The 26,138-nt window shown below is 34.5% G+C and overlaps 1 protein-coding gene and 1 non-coding gene across 13 annotated transcripts in view; one reads left to right on the forward strand and one right to left on the reverse strand.

The window, feature by feature from the left end:
• The window catches only part of LOC101900996 (protein muscleblind), a 277,915-nt gene extending 266,987 nt beyond the window's left edge, over positions 1 to 10,928 (reverse strand). For 3 of the 12 annotated variants that reach the window (XR_009343172.1, XM_059127644.1, XM_059127646.1), the window contains exon 1: positions 10,572 to 10,885. The gene's annotated coding sequence lies outside the window, so the exon portion shown is untranslated. Of the gene's footprint in view, positions 1 to 10,571 lie in introns of all 12 variants that reach the window. The other 9 variants (XR_009343173.1, XM_059127643.1, XM_059127638.1 and 6 more) reach the window with 9 other exon arrangements.
• Positions 10,929 to 22,811: 11,883 nt separating this feature from the next.
• Positions 22,812 to 22,893, forward strand: TRNAL-AAG (transfer RNA leucine (anticodon AAG)). Its single transcript has one exon. It is a non-coding gene; the product is annotated as a tRNA-Leu (tRNA).
• Positions 22,894 to 26,138: the final 3,245 nt, after the last annotated feature.

Genomic DNA, 26,138 nt, shown 5'->3' on the forward strand with positions numbered 1-26,138 from the left:
GGCCGTTATACTTCATTTTCACACCTGACCTTAAGTAAATGAAAATATTGCAATGTGTCTAATTCGAAGACAATCGGACCCTTACATCACATTTTATAAGAATTATAATTATTCAAAATTTTGGTCTTTTGTGTGGGAGGTACAAGTTGGAGTGAACCGATATTGCCCATTTTCGCACCTGACCTAGCACTGATGCAAATATTAGGATTTGCAAAGTTGCAGCAAAATCGTATTATCCTTTCTCTTTCTGTGCATAAAAATATATTTTTGAAAATTTTGACATTTTGTGGGGGAGGTATAAGAAGGAGTGGGCCGATATTGACCATCTCCAAACTCGATCTAAGTTTGATAATAATATTACGATGTAGCAAGTTTGAACCAAATCGGATATTCCCTTCGAGAGTTATTGTGCACACCAGACAGCCAGACAGACGGAAGGACGGACATCAATAGATCGACTTCAAATATCCTGCAACGGATTTGGTCTAAGGAAACCTAGTGTCTGAACCCCTTATTTCGATGAGTCACGTTTTGGCCGTATCAAATGTTATAAACCCTCTGTAGCCATATGGCTGAGGGTATAAAAATGGGAAGCACTTAAGAAAGATCTCAGATATTTTTTTCTTTTCTATAGGCCAAATAAAACACCTTTAAGTAGTAGATACAACAAGTCAAAGGGACCTACTTTTACTGAATTTATGGAAAATTCAGTAATTTTTGTATACATTTCCTCAAAATAGTCAAAAATTTTTTGTTCGGCGAAAAGCTAACGTGTGAAGAACATCAATGCTGAATTGATTTCTGGAAATGTTCTTAGAATCAGCGCACCTTCAATTTGCCTTAACCTTTCAAAGAGTAACAAACATCATCTCCAACTCCCTCAAACCAACCACATAAAAAGTTACAACAAAACACCACAACAAAAACAAGCGATACACAAAAAGGCCAAAAGCAAACGACGGATACAACACTTTCATTAATTTCCTTAACACAATTTATCTAATTATGTTGTGTTGTTATGTTCTATTGTGTTTGGGTTAGAGCTGGTGTAGTTGTTGTGATTTTTTGTTATTGTTTTTTACGCCCGTCTTGTAAACGATGCCTAGAGAAGATCTGCCGCCAAATCTCGAAAATGTTGGATGCTGTGGGATGATAATGATTACGACAACGTCGATGGTGATGATGCTGTTCTAACTTTCTTGTTTGATGGGGAGCCACAGAGACACACACACGGATATAAACACCAAACAATGTGTGAGTGTGTATGCGTAACTTGTTTGTTTGGCTTACTGCATTTAACACTTAACTCTCCTACGGCTATTTTTGTCATTCTCATATTCTCCATGGATACACATAACAAATACATGTGTGTGTTTTGATGGAGAAGAGAGTGTTTGGTTGGAGATTTCAAGTTGAGAGAAATATTTACGTTTGCCACTGCCCAGACAAGAACCGAGTTTGTTGTCTGCTTAACCAAAAAAAAAACCAAAATGACGTCACTGAAATGCCGGTTTACTTTTATTTAATTTATTATCATTTGTTATTGTTTTCATTTTGTTATTATTTATTTTTGTAGTTAGTTTTGTATATTTTTTTTGCGCGAGCTCCGGCCGCTAAGACTTATTATTGACATTTAAGTGTTCTTGCTATTATATTTTTTGCTGTTGTCACAGTTGTGTTATGAAATGCCCATTCATATGAAACAAAAAAAAAATAAAATTGTGGTTATGATGAAAGGGAAATGGGTTCTAAGGTTGTTTGTTGTTCTTAAAATGTTAACTGCTTTTGCAAAACCCAAAATATAAAAAAACGGAGACAAAAACAAGTTTGTTTTGCCATATTTTTGAAGTAATGTTTATTTTAATGATTTCGAAAGCGCTAACAAGCAATTATTCATTTATTCGGCAGAAAAAAATTAATCAATTTCGTTTTTTTCTGGGGTGAGAGAAAAACATGTGTTTACACTGGGCAACATTTATTTAAATTGGAAGTGAACAGTTCTTTGGTATAGATTTAAGAAATTTGCTGCAATATTTTTATTCACATCAACATTAAATCAGATTTTGGCAAATTTCGAACAGAGATTCTTAGATTAGAGCTGGAATTGCCAACACGAACTGTTTCTATCCTCAATATCGTTGCGAAAATTATAGAAACGTAAGACAACTGAAATGCAATTTCCAAATTCTGTGAGAAATTATTAAAAATAGACCAGTAAGGAAAGGTCAAAAGTCGGGCGGGGCTGACTAAGTGATACACTTTTTGTATTTGGTAGAGCTCCCGTAACAAAAAAGTTTATATTGGGAATTTATGTGAAGTAGATCATACCAACTATGATCCAAATAACATTACTGTATAGAGCATGACAGGACTTCGATAAGGATTATATTAAAAAATATTTATTGGAGCAATAGATGAACCGGACTGAATGTCGCTAAATGGTAAAATTTGGGCTGATTTTAAATATATGCTGAGCTAAAACCGTAAAATCGGATGAAAAAATCGCACTATTCCATTCGGCAAATATTGAAAAATTAGCTCGGTGTAAAGCCATTGAAATTCCAAAAAGCGCAAGAACTTACACCGCAACAAAAAGAAAACAAACTCGAAAAAGTTGCTTCGCTTGGCCGAATGTGGTGAACTGCCGAATTTGGCATTCGTGGTCCAGCAATTTGTAAACAAACAAAATTATCTCGTTTACTTGCCAAAGAGGTCAGCTGAAAATGTGCACCTTCGGTTGGCCACCAGAACTCAAGTGCCGGCCATGGTGATGGTGGCCGTAACAGCCGATGGTCGCTCTCCGCTCGTATTAATCGACCGTGGCATCAGAATAATTGCCGAATATTATCGCGAAAATATTCTGGAGGGTGTATTAAAGCCTTGGGCACGCAAACTTTTTGGCCGTAGACCTAGGACATTCCAACAGGACTCAGCACCCGTCACCCAAGAATGTTTACAAAATGAGATTCCTCGCTTCATTTCCAGCTCACAATGGCCAAAAAAATCTCCGGATACCAATCCGTTGGACTATTGTGTCTGAAGTATTTTGGAAAGCAAGGTTGGCACTAACAAATACCAAAGTGTCGATCTCCTCAAGAAAGCGCTTCGCCGGGAATGGGCCAAAATACCGCAGAGCAACATTCGAGCAGCGTGTGACGGTTTCGTGCCAAAGGTGACCAATTCGAACAAATCTAAACTTATTCTAAAATTTGATTCTATTTCCCATATTTTTGCTTTAATTCAATAAAATTTAAAAAAAAAAATGTAAAAATTATGGCGTTTGACTTTGTTGCAGTTTTTTTATCTCATGTATATGGGAACTATAGCTATATCTGAATCGATTTTCTCTAAATTTGATGTACTTGCATCTAAACTTAATTCGTTCGGACATGCCAAAATTCAGGTCATTTGGATAGATATTGGCCATTTGGTTCACAATAAACCTGATATCGGATAATTATATATATATATATATATATAGGAGCTATATCCTAATCTGATCCGATCTCGATGAAATTTTACAGAGGTATTTTCGAGATGTATCTGATGTCCGGTACCAAATATCATTCTTGTGGAGGGCATATTACGCATGTGAGGGACTTAAACACCAAATCGGATGAAACATATATATGGGAGCTATAGCTAAATCTGAACCGATTTTCACCAAATTTGATATACTTGCTTCTAGACTTAATTCGGTTGGACGTACCAAAATTCAGGTCATTTGGACAGATATTGACCATTTGGTGCACAAGTAGCCCGAAATCGGTAAAAGATATATAGAGGAGCTAAATCTAAATTTGAACCGATTTTCACCAATTTCAATTGGGTTCATCCTTACTTTAATGTTTATTATGTCTGCAGGACTTCTGGTAATGAAAATGGGCCCTGTATGTCCACTTTTTGGTATAGCCCCAATATAATGGTACCTCCATATTTTCGGTTATTTGATGATTTAAGCTACATTTTTCATCGGAAATGCTTCAAATTTGGTATTCGAAGTTCGTAATGGATACTGCAGCCTGTGATGGAAAATTATTTATACAGGTCTTCGTATAGCCCCCATATAACGGCACCTCCCGATATTCGGTATTTTGATGATTTTAGCGAAATTCGTCACCGATTTTGTTCAAGTTTCGCATTTGAATATTTTAATAGCCTACTTTGTCTAATTTTAAAATTTTAATTTTTTAATTTTCATCGGATTTTATTTTTTTTTTTAATTGACAATTTCGTTCCAAATGGTGGAGGGTATTAAAAGTTCAGCCCGGCCGAGCTTTTTTACTTGTTTTTTAAAGTATGTTGGTTCGTACTGATTATTTAGATTTCGCACTTGTTTTAATAAAAACTCAATTCTGTCATTTTATTTATTTAAAAAAACACACATATTTCGGCAAATGTTTAAAAAGACATCCGCCACTGCATTTACTTCCAAAAACAATTTCGAAACATCTGCCATAAAAATAATTTAATCAAATTAAGTACATTATTGCATACCGTTGCAAATGACTTTCCCCGTAGAATAAATTTTTCAAAATTAAAAAAAAAATCGAGTAAAAAAGATGTTTGATGGGGGAAGTCACAAATAACCGTTAACGTTTAACTGGCAGCTACTGGAAATCCATAAATTCGAAAACAAAAATAAAACCACCTCATTTCTCCTCATCTCGGTTAATATTTCAAGGTAATTAGTTAAAATTAATGATGATGTATTGTGTAACGTATGAATGTATAATTAACATTTCTTAACAATTTTTTTTCGAAGACGACAAAAAAGCGCCAATTTTATTTTGTATTAATATTTTTTAAAATATTTTGTTATTTCTTTGTAAACATCATAAGGTTTTTTTAATTTAACAAAAAAAATAAATTGTTAAAAAAGAAGCAGCCATGGTTTCAAAATTAATTTTTTGCTTTTTGTGGCCAATCAATTAACTAAGACATTCAAACACACACGCTGAGTAACGACAGGTAATTAATAATGTTTTGTCCAATAAAATCCAAAAAAAAAAAAAAAAATGAAGATATAAAAAATGAATAGCAGTTACTGAAATGGGGATTTTTAAGTTGGTTGATTTCAATATTGAAATAAAACCTATAAATTGTATAAATTTTGTGTAACCTGAATACATGTGTATGTACGTATTTGTAATTAAATGGTGAGGCTTTAGAAGGGTCTTAAGAGATTTAGAAAATATCTGAAGGTTTATTTTGGTTTCGATTTCACATTGGGTGAGTTATCGACATTACGAAAATTTCAAATAGCAATTTTTTTAAATATTTCTCAGTGCATATTAATCAAAAAACTTATATACAAGTTCCAAATCGAGGTATGGACTTGAAATTGTGTAGAAATTTATCTTATAAATATATAATTTTATATTTATTTTTAAAGACAAATAACAAAAACTGAACCTTATTTGAAACACTGAATTTCAATTAGGAGTTTTCACAACTACTAATATAAATTTAATTAATTATGAAAATGTGAATTTTTAACATCTTCCCGCCCAAAATTTCCCCCCTTCTTAACAATAATTCTTAAGTTTAAATTTTTTGTATAGAATATTAAATTTTGAAAAAAAAAACAATTTCCTACCTTGTCCATAGGCTTGATGTATCAATTTGTTGTTGTATTTTTATTTAGACCAATGATATAAATATACACAGGATTTTGAGAGGGTATATATTTTTGCCAGTATTGTAATATAATTTTTTTCTGAAACACTTTTTATAGCATATTTTGTTTTATTTTTATATAGAGTTGTATTAATTCGTTTTCGGAGGTTCACAGAGAGTTGTTATTTGAAATAAAAATAAGAAATCGAAACTTACATTTGGGAGCCTTTAAAGATTTAAATTTTTCTAATGTTTTCTTTCGACTTTATATCTATGGCATAGAACGCAGCGAAGCTATATCCCATAAATCCGAATCTATACATATGCACTTGCCATATGTGGGTGTATATATAAAAGAGTAGTGAAATAACTGACTGACTGAGAATCAATAACCAGACGAAACGGCTGAAGCTAGAATCTTCAAGTTTCGCATGTGGATCAGTCTTGGTTCGTAGGCTGAGTTTTTGGAAATCCGTAGGCTGGATTTTCGAAAATTCGTACTAAAAAGGTACGAAAAATACTAAAGTGTGCTAAAAACCAAATACTTTGTATTGGACAAACGGAATGAGCTAGAATTCTGAAATTTGGAATGAGAGTCACTGACAGAGTGCAGGATAGATGTACCAAAGGATTTTTGGAAATTCGAACTTTAAGGTTACGAAAAGTCAAAAAATGGTACTAAACTACTAAAATGGTACCACTTGGAATTTCATAAAAGGATAGAGCTATAAACATGAAAGTTATTGTGAGATTTAAGGTTGGAAATAAAGTTCGATACATGAAGGTGCTTTGGGAAACGTGTACTAAGTCTTCGAACTGTACTAAATGGTACTAAATTTGGAACAGTTTGGTTTAGGGTGAACGGATGAAGTCTTAATTTTGAAAATTAGTATTGCGGTCCCTTTTTGTGATATGTTAGTGATAAAGATATGGTTTTGAAAATGTACACTGCAATTGCACGTAAAGTACAAAATAGTGCTGTATTTGGTACAATTTGGTATTGAGTGAACAGCTAGTGCTTGAAATTCGAACTTTGGTATTAAGAACGCTTTTCAGGTGTAGCCTGGACATATTGAGGTGGTTTCGGAAATGTGTACTACAATTGTACCAAAGGTACTAAATGGTAATAAATTTGGTATTTTTTGAAGGGATAAAATTAAAATTCTGAAAGTTGATATTTAGATAACTGATGGTACTATGTTTGAGACTTGGCGGTGGTTTGGAAATGCGTCTTGTATTTGTATGAAAAGTACCAAAAAGTACAAAATTTGGTATTGGGTGAAGGAATAGGGCTGGAATCCTTAAATTTGTTATTGAGGTCTTTGTTGATAACTGGAACTAAGATATGGAAATGCGTACTATATTTGTACGAAAAGTACCACATGGTACAATATTTGGTATTAGGTGAAGGATAGGATTGGAATAATCAAATTTGTTATTGAGATCTCCTTTGGTATCTGGGATTAAGATGGGGGGGTGTTTTTGTAAATGCGTCATATCCTTGTACGACGAAATTATTATGAATAAAGCGAGGAACAAAAGTTTAGGGGTTATATGCATGACCTAAAATTTTTTTCATTTTTTTGTATTTGACATTTCGTCTTCTTTGTCGGGAAGATTCTTGATTTTATTTCGGCACAATAACAACTCTCATTTTTATTTAGTTAATATTTTATTGTGAGTTGTTTAATTTTATTTTTTTTTTTTTTCAATTTAAAACTTATATTTATTCATGAAATTTTCTTTTTGCAATTATTTGGAATGAAAAAAAAAATAATTTCAAAATTTGAATTATTTATAATTAGTTCATTGGTTTGAGTTCTTAAAATTTTGCCATTCATTTCTATTCCTTTCATTTATTTTAATTTTTTATTATTTTATTGTTAATGGTTTTTATGTTTTTATTAATTGTTTTTTTTTAGTAATTATTTCAGATATTATTTTTATTTTACTGTTGTTTTTATCAACATTACTGTTATTATTACATTTTTTTAAGAATTAATTTCATTATTGTGGTATTTTTTTTATTAAAAAAATGTATTATTATGATTATTATTGTTTTTTATTTATAAAATATATTTATAAAAATTAAAATTTTTTTTGCTAAAAGTTCGGCCCGAAAATTCTTAAATTTTATATCCTACACCACCCCTGGTTAGGGTATTATATCGTTGTGCATTTATTTGTAACATTGAGATGGAAACGAGATAGACCCATAGTTACATTTGAGGATCCTCATAAAATCACTGAGCTGATTTATGAATGTCAGTCTGTCTGTCCATGTATTTTTGTAAAAAAAAACGTACGCACTAATTTTCCATTCGGGATGAAATTTTGCGCAAATCATTTGTTTGCCGCAAGGACGAACCCCATTGAAAAGGAAAATAATCGGTCGATATATAGCTCCTATAGATATATCTTTGTCCGATTTGTATTTTACACTGCTCCAAATGTGTAATATTAGCTCAAATAGGATGGAATTTGGCACAAGCGACTAAATTGAGCCTAGAATCAAGTATGTTAAATTTGGTGAAAATCTGTTCAGATATAGCCATGGCTCCCATTTTTATTGTTCATCCGTTTTGTTATGTTTACTCCATAGCTCAGAAATATCTTTGCAAATTATATACATATTCATCCGATTTCACGTTTATTGTGCACCAAATGTTTAATATCAGTCAAGATTACATTAGGGCACATACGAATGCAGCCTAGAAGAAATTGTGAGCCCGAATATATCTATACATCCGTTAAATGTACTGCAAAACAATGATATTTGATGCAGGTGTATCAGAGACAGCATATGAGTACCTCTACATTTTATAGAAACCTTCATCCGATTTCACTTTTATTGTTCGATTCTCTCGAAATCTTTCATGGGCATTGGTATAGAGTCAAAATATAATCCTATTAGTTTTAAAGATGTTCGCATTATATTTAGGGGTTAAAATGGCCTGAAAACTGAAAATTTTCCTGATTTTGCAGTCGTCAAAATTAAAGACCAATCAGCACGGAATTTCGCAAGAGATTAGAATTCAGGCAAAAGCCTAGAATTTTGGACCCAAAATTTTGTGTATATTTTTTTCGAATACCTATCACCACCACAAATATGGGGTCAATGCAACCGGTCAAAAACCTCAGGTAACATTTTTGCAGGACTTTATGACATTATATAATAAAAATTGATCAAAATATGTTTGGACCCAAGGGACGTTTTCCAACCGCAGGCCGGCGTTTTCCAACCGCAGGGCGGCTAATTATTAATTTATTTATAATTATTATAATGTACAATTTTTATATTTTTTATTATTGTCTTTAATTATTATCATTATTTTTACTCTTATAATTAATTTACTTTAAGTCATGTTCGTTATAACATTATTTAATTTTTTAATTAAAATTTATCTCCATAAAAATCTCGAAATTTAATTTTGTGTGTTTTTTATATTGATATTGGCATTATTATTTTTCTATTAATATTTTTATTTATTTAAATTTAATTTTATTTTCATTAATTTATTTTATTATGTCTTAAATATTTTTATTATTGTTGTTGTAAATATTATTATTATTATTATTATTATTATTATTATTATTATTATTATTATTATTATTTGTATTATTATTATTATTATTTTTATAATAATAATAATAATAATAATAATAATAATAATAATAATAATAATAATAATAATAATAATAATAATAATAATAATAATAATAATAATAATAATAATAATAATAATAATAATAATTATTATATTATATATAATAATTATTATTATTATTATTATTATTATTATTATTATTATTATTATTATTATTATTATTATTATTATTATTATTATTATTATTATTATTAGTATTATTATTATTGTTATTATTATTATTATTATTATTGTTGTTGTTATTGATGCCAATATTGTTAGTTTTTATTCATTATTATTAATTTATGTTTTATTTATAATTATAACTTTTATTTAATATTTTATTATTTTTATTATTATTTACTAATGTAAAATTACATTTTTTTTATTAATTATTACTATGTGTCTTATTAATTTATGTTGTATTTATAATTATAACTTTTTTTAATATTTTTTAATACTATTATTATAAATGTCTTTATTATTTTTAATTATCAATAGTTATGTTTCAATTTATTAATTTTTATTTAATTATTAATTTTTTATTATTGGAATGATTTGATTTCAATTTCAAGTCGTTTCCCTTATATATTCATTTTGTTTTTCATTTTATTTTAATTTTTTGAATAGTACAATTTTTTTAATTTAATTTGTATTCGGTATTATTTGAATGCCTCTCAGTTATTCTTTTATATTTTTTTTAAACGATGCAATGAAAAATAACTTCAATTTTTTTCTTTGTTTTGTTTCTTGTTTTTCTTGGTTTCACTTTTTTCCCTGACAATAGCCGCCGACGACATATGTTGCCTGTTACGCTTGCCTTTTTTCGCTCTTATTATTAATTTATTAACAATTCAGCACGCACACACACACACGGGCACACTCATATGTAAACACTAGTAGTTAAACATTAAGGCTTTTTTCGGGCCGTTCACAAATTTACACCAACCAGCCGCAACACCAACATTAAACAGAAAGTTGTATTTTTTTCGTAAAATAAATAACAACAAAAGAAGGCTGGCTCCACACACACAATTTGAGGCTGGAAATAACTTGGCCAAAACGAAAAAAAAAAACAACAAACACCCGTATATAATCAAACAATGAACAAAATAACCCGGAATATCTATGGAGATATGAACGAAACAGAATATCGACGAAAAAAAAAACAATACAAATTAAACAACAACAGATATATTGTTAACCACATGCTCGCTCTAGAAATACGGAGGAGGTGTCTCAAAGAGTTGGGTTTTATAAACAAAAATTTAATTTTTTTTTAATTTTTCTGTTTAATTTCTTTACATTTTGTTTTATCCAATGATGGGCTTTTGAGGATAATGGTGATGATGATTTTGTTTCAGCTTCAAATCAATTATATTTTTTCAAAAATATTTTATTTTTTCTTTTACGTTAGTTGTTGTAGTATTCTTGTTGTTGTCGGTTTAATGCGAGAAAACACAAACAAACAAATAACAAATTAAAACGTTTTCAAAACAGATTGAAATTTTTAGCGCTTTTTAATCAACTTGAACGTCACGAACGAACAACGAGTTACGGCAAAAATTAAAGGCTGTGCAGTGCTCAGCGCCTGTTCACAGACTGATTTCATAGTTTCGCTCTGGCACTCTCAATTGCCATAGAAAACCAGCGAAAACAAAACGATTGGACGACGACCAGACAAACAAATCTATCACACACATGTACAGAGAGAGACACAGAGCAAGAGAGCTGAGCACAACACCCAACACAATGAGAGCAAAATAATAATAATAACATTTCTTGCCTGTGTTAAGATAACGTCATCTGTAGAGGGAACCAAAAACAGCAAGACCAAAGAATACACATGCTCGCCCAAACACACACGCACACGGAGATACCAATTCAAAATACCCCCAAATGTATGGACGGGCACATGAAAGTAAGCCAGCAGTAACAACAACAACAAGAAATTCACACATTTACTCAGCATAGCCAGGCAGCCAGTCAAAGAGCCAGCCAGCCAAGTTACTCATTTATCCAATAATGGGGAGAGCAAGCACCAAGACTCATGGCTCCTCGTTAACATGGTAGTCGTAGTCGCACTCGTCATCATCATCGTCGTCTTAACCGTAATAGTAGTAGTCTCGTATGAAAGTCTTGCAAGACATCAAGAGCAAGAAGAAGAAGTAGAAATAGTAGTTAGCCGACAGACGAGCATTCAACGAGCGCACGAAGAAAAAATAAAAAACACATGCGAGTCTTGCTAGGTTTTGTTTGTGTGTGGTGGCTCCCCATTGCACAAATAACAACCAGTTTTGCTTTCTTTAGGGGGCCCCCTCACACACAGGCACACGAGAGCCCCTAAAACCTTTCATGCAACAGCAACAACAAAAACACCAACAATAGCAAAACCTCATAGTAAAAAAGACACAATGGAGCCTCAAGCTTAAGATAAGCACAGAGACAGGCACCAAACATTCAGACAAAAAACAAAAAAGAGTCCAAAACTTATGGCAAAGATAATGGGGAAAAAAACAACCAACTAAACTTACTACTCATACATGAAGAACATGGGGAGAGAGCAAGAGAGAGAGTCCCCCAATAAGAAAAACAAAAAATAATACGATTTTGCAGAGCTAAATATTTTTATTTGTTTGTGTGTCCATATTGTTTGTTCTTTTGGCTCTTAACAACCACAAATATTTCATTAACATAACATTGCACTCTCACAAAGAGAATGAGAGGAAGAGAGAGAGAGAGACCAATTGGAATTTAACATATATTTTGCCCATGCTTGTTAACAAGAAAAATATAACAAATTAACAGTACTGTTACAATACATAAAGAGGATGAGAGAAGAAAATATCACAGCCACAAATTGTGAGAGAGCTCATAACCCCTACTTCCTCATCCTGGCACCAACACAATCAAAGTAAGCTGCAAAGGAATATTAAAATCAAACAACGGCATAATCCAATTGGATTTACAATTGGAATTAACATTTTCTCAAAGAAAGAAAAAAAAGCACCAATGACAAGAAATGGAAGAAAGAATAATTAAAATGGGAAGAATAATTAAAACTAAAAGAACTATCCTTTAAGAATTTTTGATCTTAACTCTCTTCACCAGAAAACATATGGCTCATTTGCCACCAAACAAAAAAGAATAACCAAAATCCTTTTATTCTTTGTGCGGTGTCGTATTTCCTACTTCCTACTTTGCACCATGTGTCTGGCAATAACAGCTGCTTTGTGCTCTTGTGTCCAGTGGCCAACAAAATAAATAACTCTCTTTTAAACTAACTAGAATTCTCTTTCTCCCGCTAAAACTCTGTTACCATTCTCTTATAACTTATCTCCGTCAACCGATTTATCTTACTTTCCTTGCCATGTTAACGATTTTGTTTTGCAGACAAATTGTCAACTGCAAAAAGAGAGCGAAATGGTTATTTTATCTGTGAATGTGTGTGTGTGCATTTGTCTGCTCTTGTTTGTATTTGGCGACAATTTACACTGTTTCCTTAGGCAATATAAAAATGTTATGTTTCGTTGACTTTATTCGTTTTTCCTCTTTGGTTCGCTAGCGCTAGTGCTGGTGAGTAATGTTAAAGGTCATTATGATGGATGTCTTGTTGTTGTTGTTGGTGGTGCTATTGTTGTTTTTGTTATAGCTGTTTGTTTGTTGTGAGTCATCATTCATCAACAAAGAAGTTAAATTCACTTTCGTATGTTTCACTTGCGTTTTTTTTTGGGAAAGTGAGTGAGAGGCATCGATAGTTGAGAAAAAGTTTTGGAAAATTAACGAAAAAAATTATGCAAATTGGGGAGAATTTAATAGAAATACATTCACAGTTCTTTATAAAAATTACATATCAGGAATGTAATGTACGTATAAATTTATATCAATAAAAGATTTGAGGGATTGACTGACCGACTGATTCATTAACGACTAGGCCAAAAGGCTGAAATTTTGGGATGTGAGTTGTTAACTAAGTTTGGATTTTTTGCAATATGTACTATAAGGGTACGAAAAGTAGAAAATATTAGTATTTTTTGTACGGTTAGTATGGAGGATTTTTGATATATATTTGGGTTGAATAATGTAAATTGACGGAGTAGAAACGCTACGTCAGCTTTAAGTTAATTATTATATTTTTAAGTATTTATTCACACAACAATTCCCTGAAAATAAAATTCATCGAAATTCGAAATATTGGAAAATAAAATAAACACAAAAACAAAGACCTCAAGCTCGAGCTCGAGACCTCAAGCTTGTTTTATTTAAATATAAAAGGTTGGAAAAAGTAATTAGATATAAGGATGACTTCTCTTCACCCTGCATAGGGGTGATAATAATTTTAGACATAACAAAGTTTCCGTCTGTCACGAATAAAGATAGGAAGCAAAAATTTTGCACAGATCAGTATTTTGTCTGCAGGCAGGTCAAGTTCGGGCTATATCGGTCCTCGATATCGTATACACCCCATGTAAAGATCCCTCTCCAATATTCGGTGTTGATGACTGTAGCCAAATTTTTCAATTACATAGTCTGAAAATCCACAAAAGGAGTTCCTTCTGAGTATTTTACCCCCTGGAAATGTATTGTCTATATAGGTCCACGATATCGTGTATCGCCCATATAACGTTTCTTCCCTATATTCGATATTTTTCAATGGAATTGTCTAAAAACCTATGTTAAAAGTTCTTTCTAAGCACTTTACCCCCTGGAAGAGAAATGTCACTATAGGTACACATAAAACGGTACCCCCCGATATTCGATATTTTGACGATTTTAGGGACAGTATTCCTCGGAGTAGTTTTAAATTTCGTATTTAGAATTCGACAAAAAATTGTGTATGCGCTCCCACGTCATCGTATAGCCTCCATATAACGGTACCTCCCAATATTCGGTATTTTGATGATTTTAGTGTATTTTGGCGATTTTATGTTGATAGTTTGAGATGTCGTGGCAGAAAATTGTCTATGCAGGTTTTCGTATAGCCCCGATATAACGGTACCTCCCTATGTTCCGTATTTTGATGATTTTAGCTACGTTATTCCAGGATTTTTTTTTCAAGTTTCATATTTGAATTTTTTGTTGGCTTGTGACAAAAGTTGCCTACGCCCACGTCTTCCTATAGACCCCAATATAACGGCTATATTCGGCATTTTTAAGATTTCACATAATTTTTAAAAGATTTTATTTTTTTGAAAATTTCGATATTTGTTGCAAATGGCTCGGCCCGGCCGAAATTACAGTTTTTTACTTTTGGAAATACGAACTGTATAATTTAATTTAAATTTGGTATATAGTATAGGAATAGCGGTGGAATTATACATTTTAGTATAAGGGTCCACTGAGAGATTTAGACAACATGGTGCTTTTGAAATGCCTACTTAATAGAGTGTAACAAGTACGAAATGGTACAGAATTTCGTATAAAGCGTTGGAATAGTAGAGGGAATTATAAATTTGGGATACATTTATAAACATTTCCCATTTTCGCTAACGAAGAAGCGGGTATTTGATAGTAAATAATAAACTCTTGATTTCCAAAGGACTATGGAGGAAAAGCAGTGATAGCTTCACATTGTGAAATATGTAACTGAGTACCTCAGCAACGCCCCGAAAAGACTGTTAAAACTGAAAATTTTTCAGTTTTTGGTTATTTTCAAACCCTAAATGTTTTGCGATCATCTCCCCCCAGCAATGGGCTTCTATTCTGATCATAACCCCATCTGCATGCAACATTTCGTAAGAATCGGGCCATTGTTGCGACCTGTAGCGTGGGCAAAAAATACTCATCTGAAGATCTTAGGTCTAGGACCTATATTTTCAGGTGTTAAAAAGTTTTTGGCCCAACATGAGAAAGTTGATGGTTCTCCGAATACCCTTGACAATGGGGGTGACGACTTTAAACCTATTTTTGACATTTACTATTTTTTGACTATTCTTGGATATTTAAAATTGTTATAAATAGTTGTTGGTATTTTACAACTAATTTCCTTCAACACCATTTAATCCACTCGTTTTTTGTTAATATCATTTCATTATTTGTAGATATGATATTCAAATCACGCAACATCAATTTCAAACTTTACACGACTTCGCCATACAACAAAGAGGTGGGTGTTTGTTTGAAATTGACATATTAATATCGCTTACTCGAGGGAACTAATTTTTCTTCTTTGGCGCTTAGTTTGGCAGAATTTTGGTTAACTCTTCGGGCCACAATAACAACTCATCACATTGGCTCATGATTCAAGACGCGATGGTACGGCCGACGCTGGCATTAAAGTTCAATAAAACGTATTAAAAAATCTAGTAGTAATGAAATCAGGTAGGTTGGTAAAGGTAATAAAGTGCCGTCTTCGTAACTTTGCATGTTTGCTTGCTTCTTAGCTTTTCGGCGAGTGGGCGTTTGTCATAATGACATTTTATTGTGGTTGCTTGCGTGCGTGCGTGTGTGAGTGAATGAGTGTGAAATTAAAATCTAAATTTGTGTTTTTTTAAATACAACAATGATTAGAGATGCCCACAGGTTTTTTTGTCATTATTTGACAAATTACTTATTAGCTGTGGTATCGTGTTGTTGTAATGTAAACTGGTGGATCGTTTAAAGGAAGAACCCTCAAAAAGGTATTGAATGGCGTGGCTTATTAATCATTTTTTTAACAAGCAGAAGTGTTGCCGTTTACATGGTTCGCTTGTCTTTGTGTAGAAGATGGATTGGTTAATAATATTGGGCGTTATGGAAGTGGGCTGTAACAACAAGTGTGACACCCATTACTTCTATAATTGGTGGTAACAATACAGCCAAAAATTGGTAAAGCCAGAAATGTGGTATTGAACAGATTACGACTGGTTCTACAAGTCTCAAGTCGACTATTTAAGATACATTCTGTTCGTCCACAAAAGCTCCCTTGTGTTCTTCCAAAGAATTCTATAGAGGATGCCTTATGTTTGTGGAAGATTTCTCTTATCATTCCAGCTCGGCTATAAAAATTCGGGACCATCAGTTTGTTGATAAAAGCTCTCTGGCCTCCAGCACGTCCATAAAGACGTCATAAACTCTAGCATCTCTGTAGGGGTTCTTTGGTCTTTAGCATGTCATGGAGGGTCTCTGACCATAGAGACAGCTCGTCTATAGGGAGTCTCACCTCAAGTTTTGTGGTTATTTCGCCATTAACTCTTTAACGACTCCCCAGGTCGTACAGGTTGGACTTGGACTCTGTAGACTCCTTGGCTTCCAGTATGTCATTGAGGCTCTCTGACCATAGAGACTTATAGATCTTAAGTGATCAACAGCTCGTCTTTAGAGATTCCTAGACCTAGAGACCTAGTTTTTGGGGCTCCCTTGCCTTCAGCTCGACTTTAGCGCTCCCTGGGTAGTACAGGTTAGACTGGGACTTCAGATACCTGCCGATGCTCTCTGACCATAGACATTTCCTGTTTCCAACTCATCTCAAGGGAACCTCTGGTTTTATAGCTCGTCTTTAAAGATTCTCCGACCTTCAACTCTAGTTTTGGGACTCTTTCGCCTACAGCTCGACTTTAGCAACTCTAGCAATTGTCTATAGAGGCTACTTAGCCTCCAGTACGTCATAGAGGCTCTCTGACAATAGAGATTGCCCGATCTCCACCTCACCTACGGTAGTCTGGTCTACAGCTTTCCTTTAGAGATTCCCTGACTTCCAGCTATATTTTGGGTCCCTCCTGTCTTCAGTAGGTTTTTGAACAAATTGAACGTGCTCTCCAGTACATCATATGGGCTTTCTAATCATAGAGATTTTCCGATCTCTAGATTGTCTGAGGAATTTTCTGGTATACAGCCTGTCTTTAGAGATTCCCTGACTTGCAGCTATAGTTTTGGGACCCTCCTGCCTTCAGATCGATTTGAATGATCTCCTAGATAGTACAAGTTGGACTTGAGGTCCAATTCGTCTGTATCGGCTCCTGGACCCCAGTACGCAATGTAGGCTCCTTCATTTCCAGCACGACCATAGAAATTTTCTGGTCTCCAGCTGGTCTTACATAGTTCGACTGACTGGTCAAAGTAAAGATTCCATGCCAACTCTCTGATCTGGCCCAGACCAGCTCGTCTATAGGAAGACTCCCAGACCTAGCCCAGGCCAGCTCGCCAATGAAAAACTCCAAGAACTGGTCATTTCGTCAAGGAAAAGACTTTCTGACTTGGAAAAGCCTAGCTTGTCTATGAAGGGACTCTCTAACCTGACCAGCTTCAGCCCATGCGCAGACCAGCTCGTCTATAAAAAGACTCCTGGACCTGGCCTAGACCAGGTCGTCAATCAAAAGACTCCCAGTCCTGGCCCAGACAAGCTCGTCTATGAAAAAACTTCAGGAACTGGTCAGCTCATTTCGTCTAAGAAAAGACTTTCTGACCTGACCTAACCGCTCATCTATGAAACTACTCTCTGACCTGGAAAAGCCTAGCTCGTCTATGAAAAAACTCTCTAACTTGGCCAGCTTCAGCCCATGTCCTTACGGTTTCTGTATATGAACTGAAGATCGATAGATCTCAAATGACGAACTGGGTCTGAATAGACGGGTTGAAGGCCACCGGGTTTTGCTCGTTTACAAAGACCCGGTTGCTTGGAGTTTGACTCAAGAGACCAGGTGGCCTTGCACACGTCTAGAGAGACCCAGAAACCTTCAGCTCGTCTAGAGAGACCCAAAAGTCTTTAATTCATCTATTCAGATTCCATTGATTTCAGTTCGACTATAGAGGTCCGGTGGCCTTTATCTCCTCTACTTAGTGCAAAGGGACTCGAACTCTTTAATATAGATCCGATGACCCTCAGCTCGTCTACCGAGACCTTGTCTTAGGGATATGAAGAGGTTCAGTTTTTTAAGAGAGACCCGATGACATTCAGTTCGATAACAAAGACCCAATGGGCTTCAGCTCATCTAGAGAGATCTGAAAGCTTCCAATTCGTAAAAAGGGACCCAGTAGACAATAACTCGCCTAGTGAAACCCGCTCTGGACTTCATCTCGCCTATGGGCTTTCACTGGCTCCCCTGGCTTTCACTTCCGGTAGATTTCAGCTCATAATTGCAGAGCCAGAGAAATCTCCCAACGAAGACCCGGCGGTCTTCAACTTGTCTGAAGGAACGCTGTAGCCTTTGACTCGTCTGTAGAGACCCTGTGGTCTTCAGCACGTCTATGGAGACCCTGTGGTCTTTTGCTCCTCTGTAGAAATCTTCTGGTTTAACTACGCAGTCTTTCGGTGCATAATTTTTTCTCTAATGACATCATTCGTCTCTAAGGACTTCCTGCTCCATAGAGCATTTCCCGTCAATATATAAAAATATCATGGCCCTCCGGCTCAACGCCATATACTGTGTATCTCTATGCTTTGATCCATATTGGATTCTGGTATCGTTCTTCTCTTTAATGTCTACCATACGTTTAAAATGTTTAGTTTTTTATTGAATTTTTTTGTTCCGAATTTTAAAATGCCATGAGGTCAATTTGAACGCACGTCACCAAGCATTGCAATAAAATGTTTAGGTCTTTCATGTGAAAAACAACTTTTTAATGTCATAAATTAAATATTTAAAAATTACGTCTATGCTCAGCAGAAGCAGCAGCAGCAACCGAAACAACAACACCATCATAAATCTCTTTGTTTATAAAAAAAAATACCAAAAAAACAAAATCACAAATCGTTTTAGTTATTTTCGTATTCAAAATAGAAATATTGACATAATTTAAAAATTTTCCTAAATTTAAAGACAAACATGCCATCCACATCCACCCACCCACAAATTCGACAGAATTTTGTTCCTTCAAACACAAGTAGTTCAAAATCGATCGATCATTTTCAATATCTGCTGCTATATGCCAAGAATTTTCACACTTTCACGAGTGATGTCAAAATCGAGCGCAACGAACAAATTTCTATTGGCCGCCCTCGGCGCACGGCTCACGCATCCACACCGCCACCCTCCGGCGATGTCATCTAAATTCGACGCAACTCGTGGGCTTTTCGTTGGACTGACTTTCTTTCTTCGTTGGATTTTCGCCATTTGTGCAGTCATAAATTTTGTGAATGTCGTCCGAAATTAATTCGAAATCTATGCGGATGTTGCTGATTGGATAGATGTTTGGTTGGTTAGCTGAATGGCTGGTTGGCCGGTTCTTTAGACTGCTTTTGCTTCAAATTAATGTGCCTGTGTTTGGCTTTGTTTTGTTTATATGATCTAATAAGTTGTTTTCTTTGTTGTTGTATTTGTGAATATTGTTGTTGTTATTTATTGTGCATTTTATTTTGTATTTGCTATGCCGTTATACATATTTGCATTAACGGGGCGTTGGTAGTGTTCTCTTGTTACCAGATCATACTCAAGAGAATGTATAGAAATCTCACTCTCATTGAAGTAGAGAATATTCAATTGTTTGGTGAGAGACCCGGTCTCGAAATACACAATGTTAATTGTATTCACGGCAGGTTTTAACACATGTTTCTCGTGGAATAGTTCACTAGCCATAAGATACGACTTATAAGAGGTGGTGACACCTAGTCCATTTACTTCATCAATATATTCGATATACCGACAATGTAATGCTGGCTTGTGCAAATGCAAAAAATGCTCTATACTCTTTGCCCCGAATCTGTGCCAGATTTCAGGTTTATGCGAAGATACATACTACCCAGCAAAATCGAATCCAGAGAATTGTACATAGCGTCTATTAAATATTTACGATGGGGCAGACGAAGCAATGGACAGTAAGAGCCAATTTTCGACCCTTTAAAAAAGAGATTCGATAAATAAGGGTGACATCGAAGAACTCGAAGCACATCGGATAATAGCTTCACTTAAGTTATGCGATTTTTTCGATTTATTTATTTATTTACTTTTTTGTGGAATAGAGGAGTGTTACCCGTTTCTGCTCGTCCGACGTAATCTCTTCTCCCGAGATTATAGAGAGGCGGAGCTTTTCAGTTTGTCTACAGAGACCTGGGAGTCTCTATCTCGTCCGTGGAGACTCAAGAGGCATCAACTACTCTAAGAAGTCACTTCAGCTTTCCTGCAGAATCCTGGTGGCATTCATACATATACCTTAAGGACTTTAGCTCATCTACAGAGATCCGGTTCCATTAAATAGTCTACTGAGGAAATGGATCGTCGATTTTCACACTAGATCCTATACCGGCAGAAGTATTGAGATGTTCGATGTTTGAAGAATACGGACACTAATTCTACATTTTTAGAGAAAAGGTGTGAGTTGGTATATCTAACATTCACTCCAGAAACATCGTTGGTAGAAATATTTCAGTTTGAGATATTTGGCGTAAATAGTTTGATAATTTCGCAGTTTATTCAAAACATGATTACATATTCGACATAAAACAAGCTATACCCTTAGCCAATGTTCGATTATTCAAATATATTTTGACTTCTGCTACTCTATGGAGTAGGTTATTCGTGATGGAATTTAAGCGTGATAATGTGATTTCTTTATATTTGGCTGGAAAACCACAAGTGGCTATCGTCAGAACACTCCAGCATTTAAATGTCAATAAATCTTTTGTGTCTCGTACCATCGATCATTACCGTGATATTGGAAGCGTAGCCCGACGTCAAGAAAGTGGACGAAAGAAAACAGCAACATCAGCAGAAATGTTGGGAAAAGTAAAGAAGCGACTTGATCGAAACCCGTGTCGCAGCTGCCGAAAAATGGATCGTAAGCTGAACATATCGCAATATTCCATTCGGCAAATATTGAAAAATGAGCTCGGGGTATAGCCATTGAAATTCCAAAAAGTGCAAGAACTTAAACCGCAACAGAAAGAAAATAGACTCAAAAGAGCAAAAGAGTTGCTTCGCCTGGACGAAAGTGGTGAACTGCCGAATTTGGGTTTCTCCGGTCCGATGAGAAAAGATTCGTTGCCCAGCAGTTTGTCGAGTGGGCCGCCATAACAGCTGACGGTCGCTCTCCGCTCGTATTAATCCACCGTGGTATCAGAATAAATAGCGAATATTATCGCAATATAATATAATATTCTGTGTGTATAAAAGCTTTGTGCGCGCAAAAATTTTAGCCGCAGACCTTGGATCGCACTCAATACGCGCCTTCCAAGCATGGTTACAAAATGAGGTTCCTCGCTTCAATGGCCCCCAAAATCTCTGGATACCAATCCTGGATACCAATCTCTGGATACTATTGTGTCTTTAGTTTTTTTTTTTTTTTTTGAAAGTTAGGTTGGCACTTCTCAAAAATCATAAAATCCGTTAAAAATTCTGTAAAAATCTTAAAAATACCGAATATAGCCGTTATATTGGGGTCTATACGAAGACGAGGACATGCATGGCAACCTTTATCATAAACCATTGCAATATTCAATACAAGACTTGAATAATGACTTGGTGAATAATGAGCTAAAATCATCGAAGTACCGAATATAGGGAAATACTGATATATGGGACCTAGACGAGGACCTGTCTGCACTTGCTTAGTTAATTTTCTGTCATAGACTGTAGTTCACATTACAAACTGTTAATATGAAATTTGAAACAACTCCGGTGAATAATGCAGCTAAAATCATTAAAATTCCGAATATTGGGATGTACTGTTATATGGAGGCTATACGAAGACGTCATTCGCAAATTTCTGTCGTAGACTGTAGTACCCAGTCTGAGTTGTGGAAAATGCCAAGTAGACTTGATAATACTTGGAGCATTATTGGAGTTCTGGGTTCGTAGAACAAATGTTGTCAAGGCCCTCCCATAGTTTGGAAATTTGATAGAGATATTTGGATTACATCCAGAATCATTTGAAGAGAAAAAGGTCCATTTTTGGAGTAGTCGCCTCCAATTTCAAGATTTTTTTTAAGTATTGGTCATGATTTTCATTTACTTTCGCCAAATGTTGACATATTGAGTTCTTATTATGAAAATAATATTAATATAGGTTATTATTGCATGAGTTTGGCTTCATGATACCACACTCATCCCTTGGCTGGTATATGCTGTCTATTGTCAAACGTTGAAAGAGGATATGTTGATTACTTGTCAGGATTAAAAAGGACATTTGCAAGAATTTCGTGTTTCGATAACCACGAATACCTGGAAATTCAATGAGGAGAAGCCCTACTAAAACAACGATTTGAAGATTAGTTTGCTTTGAAAAGAAATGACCCACATTTTTACACTGCCGTGGAAAATTTTTGTAAAAATTTCCATTTGCCAGTTATATTGTTTCTCTGAAGGAAAAAATTCTTTTTCTCCAACATAGCCATAGCCACATGGGAAGCCATGAAAATTTTTATGAGATTCTAATGCCGTTCATGCATTCTGGATATTGTGTGCGCGTTGAGCGCAAATGTGTGAGCGTCTAGCTAGCTGAGTATATATTTCAAATGTTTATAATATGAGAAATCATAAATAAATATATGACACTTTCTCGCCTTTCGTGATGCCGAGGTGTGGATATCCAATAAAATGTGAAAAAAAAAACGAACAAAAAAATTTGGAAATCTAAAAATAAACTATTTTTGGTAATTGAGTGGAGAATTTTGGACGGGGCATCTTCCGTAACGGTAGCGTGGCCGAGCGGTCTAAGGCGCTGGTTTAAGGCACCAGTCTCCTCGGAGGCGTGGGTTCGAATCCCACCGCTGCCATGTTGTAGTAATAATCAAACATTTTTTGTGGGGCGAGGGACTGGGAAGCAGACTATCGCCTTGAAAGGAGGAAGATATTGTTGGGATATGAAATATATGTGAAAAGAATTATCATCTCCTAAGACAAACCATATAGTGAGGGCCTATATCTTTCGGCAAATAGTAGTCAAATTTTATACATTTTTATATTTCTATTCTAATTTTATAAATATTATATTATAAATGCCTTAATTTTTAAGTCAATAATTTTTAACCACATTTTTACCCCACAACATCGTTGTTTTTTCCTATCTCATTAACTTTTGCGGTTATGGCCTCCAAAATTTGGGACATTGATATCCAAATAAATCATTTTGTAAGGCTCATATCTTGCAAACCGTTTAGAATTCAGATTATCTCTCTGGGACTATAGCCATTTCTATGGAACATACTTAGTATACATATTTCTGTTGTTCGAAGACTTACAATGAAATTCGATCTAGAATAATTCCCCCTTTGAAACTTTTTCCAAAAAAATATGTACAAAGGGGGTATTTGACTTATATTGGAAGCGTGCAGAATTAACAGAAAAAAAACAAATATTGTTTAATTGTAATATATAAATTTCGAAGGCAATTTTCTTATAAACTTTTAAATTTAGATATATAGTTTATTTTGAGATTAGTAGTGAAATTTTATATAGAATATTTCAACTTTTGACACTTTCTGCCTAAATTAAAATTTTATGTTACTTTCATGCATCAACTCGAAAAAAGTCAACGAAAGACTTTTACAAGTTTTGTTGGCAATATTGATGCATATATTTTCTAGATATATAAGGGAATTAGAGATTTCTTCCGTTTGGTGAATTTAGTGTTAGAATATAGTGAAATTTGATGAAGAATAATTTTGTCTTTGACATTATTCCTTTAAAATGATGCTTTGTAGGAGATTTTTACATAAATTCACAAAAAGTACGGCGTTAACCCTAAAATATGTTTTTAATGTATATGAATTCCTGCCGTTTAGGTAGAAGTAAGATATTAGATGTCTTCTGGGAACTATAGTAGAATTTTCTGACAAATAAATTTCTGAAATATTTTGATAGGCTACGACCACTTTTAAAGGAAGTTTTATACCCTAATTTGAAGAAAATGCCATAAAGGCCCCTTTGGTGTCTCGCTCAAGGGTTAAAATTGTTTACCCAAAAAATTCTGGCATGAGTAGTTTTTGTCATAGGATGAAGTAGCCATTACGAACTTAAAATACGGAATATGAAACAATTCCGGTGGACAATGCCGTTAAAATCATCATAATACCGAATATAGGGAGGTGCCGATATATGGGGGCTATATGAAAACCTTGACCTGCATAAACAATCTTATATTAAAGTTTGTAGTACCCATTAAGAACTTCAAATACAAAATTTTAAACATTTCCGGTGGATAACGTCTCTAAAATTATCAAAATACCGAATCTAGCACCCTTATATGGGGGCTATACGAAGATGTGGACCTGTATGAGCATTTTTTTCTCATAGGCTATAGTACCCATTTAGAACTTAAAATACTAAATTTTGAAGAATTTCGGTGATTGATGTCGCAAAATTCCGTATATTGTGGGTACTGTTATAAGGGGTCTATATGAAGACCAGAACCTACATAGGCAATTTTCTGTCACAGGTTGCAGTACCCAATATGAACTTTATATACTAAATTTGAAACAGTTCCGGTGAATAATGTCGCTAAAATCATCAGAATTCTGAATATTGGGACATACAGTTATATGGGGGCTATACGAAGACCTGGACCTACAAAGACAAATTTCAGTCAAAGGCTGTAGCACCCATTTGGAACTTCTAATAAAAAATGTTAAACAATTCCGTTTACTAATGTCGCTATAATCATCAGAATACCGAATATCGGGGTACAGTTATATGGGGATTATACCAAAACTTAGACCTATGTTGACAGTTCCCTATATACTGGGAAGCCATACTGTCAAATGTCAGTAAATTTGGGGTCAAATTTTGACTAAACCACCCAAAACCCCTTAAATCTGTCGGTACAGTCATATGGGGACTATAATAAGACGTGGACCTATGTAGCCCATTTTCAAAACCAAACGTCCTGAAGACCTAATACATCAGAGTAAAATTTTTCAAACTACTTCATTTCGTTTGAAAGCTAGAGTGATTTCCAAAAACCGGCAGACAGGCAGACACAAATACGGACATCGCTAAATCGACATAGAATTTTATGCTGATCAAGAATATACATGATTTCTGATGTGTAAAGTGTATATTTCGAGGTGTTACATACGGAATGACAAATTTAATACGCCCTCCATACCATGTATGGTGGATGCATAAAAAATCAGATCGAAAAAATGGCTCACTAAAAATTAAGCCCTACACCACATAGTGGTAAGGGTATTACGACTTTGTAACTTGGAGAAGGAAGCCAGATAGATCCATAGTTAATTTTGAGGATCATCATAAAGATTAGATATAGCACCTATATATATCTCCAACCGATTTCGGGTTAATTGCACACAAAATGGCCAATATCGTCCAAATGACCCGAATTTTGGCACATACCACAGAATTCGGTCTAGAAGCAAGTACTTCAAATTTGGTGAAAATCGTTTCAGATATGGCTATTGCTCCCATATACATGTTTCATCCGATTTGGGGCTTAAGTCCCCACATTCGTGAAATGCACTCCACAATAATTATATTTGGTACCAGATATCAGATACAGTCCAAAATACCTCTGCCAAATTTTATCAAGATCGATTCAGGTTTATTATGCACCAGAGGCCCAATATCAGTCCAAATGACCTGAATTTATGCAAGTCCGATCGAAGTCAGTCTAGAAGCAAATACATCAAATTTGGTGAAAATCGGTTCAGATATAGCTATAGCTCCCATGTATATGTTTCATCCGATTTGAAGGTTTAAGTCCCTCACGTGTGTAATATGCACTCTACAACAACAAACTTAGGTACCTGATATCAGATACAGCTCAGAAATAAGTGTTTAGATTTTTTTCAAGATCGGTTCACATTTGGATATAGCTTCCATATATATCTTTATCCGATTTCAAGTTAATTGTGCACCAAATGGCTAATATCATCCCAAATGGACTGAATTTTGGCACTTCTGACGGAATTTATCCCCAAAGCAAGTGCTTCCCATTTTATGAATATCGGTTCAGATACAGCTATAGCTCCCATATATATGTTTCATCCGAATTGGGATTTTA

Source organism: Musca domestica, unplaced genomic scaffold (genome assembly GCF_030504385.1).
Source record: "Musca domestica strain aabys unplaced genomic scaffold, Musca_domestica.polishedcontigs.V.1.1 46, whole genome shotgun sequence".
Lineage (NCBI taxonomy): Eukaryota > Metazoa > Arthropoda > Insecta > Diptera > Muscidae > Musca > Musca domestica.